General features: G+C 36.3%; 1 long non-coding RNA gene across 1 annotated transcript in view; it reads left to right on the top strand.

Annotated features, from left to right (window-relative positions):
- The first annotated feature begins 6 nt into the window (after positions 1-6).
- The window catches only part of LOC116185807, an 80,093-nt gene continuing 77,026 nt past the window's right edge, over positions 7-3,073 (top strand). Inside the window, exons 1-2 of the long non-coding RNA XR_004150715.1 lie at positions 7-733; positions 896-1,571. This is a non-coding gene — a long non-coding RNA (uncharacterized LOC116185807). The remainder of the gene's footprint in view (positions 734-895; positions 1,572-3,073) is intronic.

The raw sequence follows: 3,073 nt of genomic DNA, 5'->3' as shown, positions 1-3,073 counted from the left end.
GTAGGGTGCACCAGTCACTGAGCGCCGGCGACGACAGCGTGCCGGCTGCCGTGGCTCGGCGGCGGGCGAGCGCGAAAGTGAGGCCCCATTGGGTGAAAGCGAAAGCAGCATGGTGGGGGTCACGGCTAGCGCGCCAATCGATGCGCGCCGTTGTCGTCCCTCCGACGGGCGCACGCTACCTCTCTATGTTTCTTTCCTTCTCTGACTGTTATGTCTATCCAGCTCACACTCACACCGGCGCTGCATATACGAGCGCGCGTTTTACTTTTCGAAGCCGGCGAGGAGGCTTGCGAATAATCCTCGATATGCGTGTGTGCGTATATAGAGGAATATATGTGTGATACTACAGGGTTTCGACGTATCTTTCGAACTTATGAACAAATCTTAATGAGATAATACTCTATAAATTAAAAATTGATTTTTTTACCGAATTCAAATTTCATCATAAAGGGAAAGTAGATTGAACGATTTGAAAGGAAACACTAGAGACACGGAAACTTGTGGAATTAACATAGTTAGAAATGGCGATCGTGAATCAAGGGAACAAATATAGTGTTGAATTCCTCCTTTTTTTTTATGCCTTTATGGTACGGTTTCGTATCGACCGTATGAGAACATTTCAATCTCGTTACATCGTGTCACATAAAAAACCTTTCAGTGTCGAGTATGGTGTACCGTTGAAAGTTTTCGTGAGTTTCTCTGTCGGTTCGTTTTAACTATTTTCGATGTAATTGTACGTAGAATATACATGTTTAATTTCACGTATATATTTCTAATTAGCAATAATTCAAAATATATATAACATAAGCAGATAAGCAATATATTTCAATGATAAGCAGATATATTCTACGTATATTCAAGTTATTCGTAAAATTCGTATCATTTATATTTCTAGATTTTTCGACCAAGAACAGAGAACGTTCTAAAAATGTTTCTTCGAAATGTATCGCGTGTTTTTGCGGTCAGTAAATATGGTGCTCGGGTGACAGTATACACTACGTTCACTACAGTTCTTTTTTCACGAATGTAACTTTTGTCGTGTGTACCTTTGCTTCGAGGGATCACAGGGTATGAAACAGCTCTGTGCTTCACAAGGTGTAAATATTTACGTCTCTGGCCCTTGGGTATATTACATCGAAATTCTAGAGAAAACGGTCGTTTGTTCTTTTTGCGTCGCAAATTGAACCTATGCGACAATTTGTGTATTTTTGCAACGTGGCTTTTTACGCAGTTCGTATCTTAATATTGTATGCTACATAAATTTCAATGATATATCGAGTAATATTCATTTGTGACGCAATCATAAGTGTTTTTCAATATTATGTTTGTGTGGATGCGTTTGTGTTGTTTGTGACATCGATGTCGACATTCAAGTGAAAGTACATTTAGAGACTAATTCGGCCATATTGAATTTTAATCGAAACCGTTATTTCAAATGTGCTATGTATCTGATTCATATTTTGAATATTTTCCGTATCGTTTTTGAATCATTTTATTCATTTTTGAAAAAGAATTCAACCATTTTTTCATTTTAATCAAGATTGACAGATGCCGATGACATGTATATGTAAGTACAATATATATATATATATATATATATTTGTATATATTATATAAATCCGTTAATTTTTTATGGCTAGTTCAAAGCTAACGAATCACGATTATTACGCGTAACGATTACATTATTATTCGTAACAAATGACGATAACTCATCGAAGTCATCTCTTCATTCGCGCGAAAAACAGCATCGTGTTTACTTCATTCTATTCGCGATCTGAAAATATCATGAATACGTTTATTGATAAATAGATCCTAACCCCTTATATCTGTTTCATTACTCGCGATTCACTCTATCATTTTCTCTTTTTTTTCTCTCGTGTTGGTTATCGAAATTCTTCTGACAAGACACAAACAACGCACAGATATAATAATAGACTTGTGTTGTGCTTCTCTTATCATATGCGCTCAACTTATCTGCAACGAAGGTCACTAATGGCAAAGATTTCTTTCGGTGGTAGGCCAAATAAAAAATAATCGACATAAAAATAAATCGTAATAGAAACGTGACGTGAATTGTCGCCTGATTCCATATGTGGTTAACCTAACATTTCGTTTTATCGACTGTGTCGTGGTCTTGAAAAAGAATTATAGCGAGAAATAAAAAGAAAAAAGAAAGTGGAGAGGCACGATATTATCGTGAATACCAATGACTGCAACGACAAATTTTATCACTTTACGTGTTTGCGTGTGCACGCATATTGCATTATCGACACTTACACACGTATCTATCATACGAAAGATCATCGCTACGAACGAAAGTTCTCGATATCGATATTATCAACGATTAACAAAACGACGTGACCCTGATTTCATCGATAGGATCAAGCGTAAGAAATTTGTCATCATTTTTTGATTATTCCCACGAACCGACGTCGAGGATAGAATATTTGCTACTTGGCGCACAATAACAAAGAGTCGATTTTTGTCTCGACTATCAACTCGTCTGTGCTCGTGCGAGTGAAAAGCATGCGGCGGCGATCTGGCTCCTGGGACACCAGCGAAACGAGATACGTATTAGATTACGTTGCATAATTTTATCGGCGATCGTAAAACTGTTACGAAACATGAAACTCCCAATTCTCTAACAACGTGAGCCATAAATAACGCCTGTTGATCAAAATAACGTCAACCCATCCTTAACTCTGTCTCCTTGCTACGCGTGAAGGATATGTATTTATATTTTATCGATCATACCTCTGGGAATTCTCATGTAAAAAATAAAATATGATTCTGATATACATAGAGATACACGTAATAATACGTTATAAAAGATATTTGCGCATAATTTTTTTTCTACGTTTCATTCGTATGAAAATATATAAGTAATATTAATTGATACGAAGTGAATGAACTTGAATTTGATTAATTAATATATAAATGTTAATAAATATAACGATGTGCAAATATTTTTTTCAACCATATATGTCCATACATATATATCATATATCATATACACACGTGAAGCCCATTAGCTCGACGTTCTAAGTAAACATCAAGTAGATACAAAACAGTC

The sequence above is a fragment of the Apis dorsata genome, unplaced genomic scaffold, assembly GCF_000469605.1.
Source record: "Apis dorsata unplaced genomic scaffold, Apis dorsata 1.3 scaffold_292, whole genome shotgun sequence".
NCBI classification, from domain to species: Eukaryota; Metazoa; Arthropoda; class Insecta; order Hymenoptera; family Apidae; genus Apis; species Apis dorsata.
The sequence above is the reverse complement of the archived record's forward strand: the minus strand, read 5'-3'. Positions and strand labels throughout refer to the sequence as shown.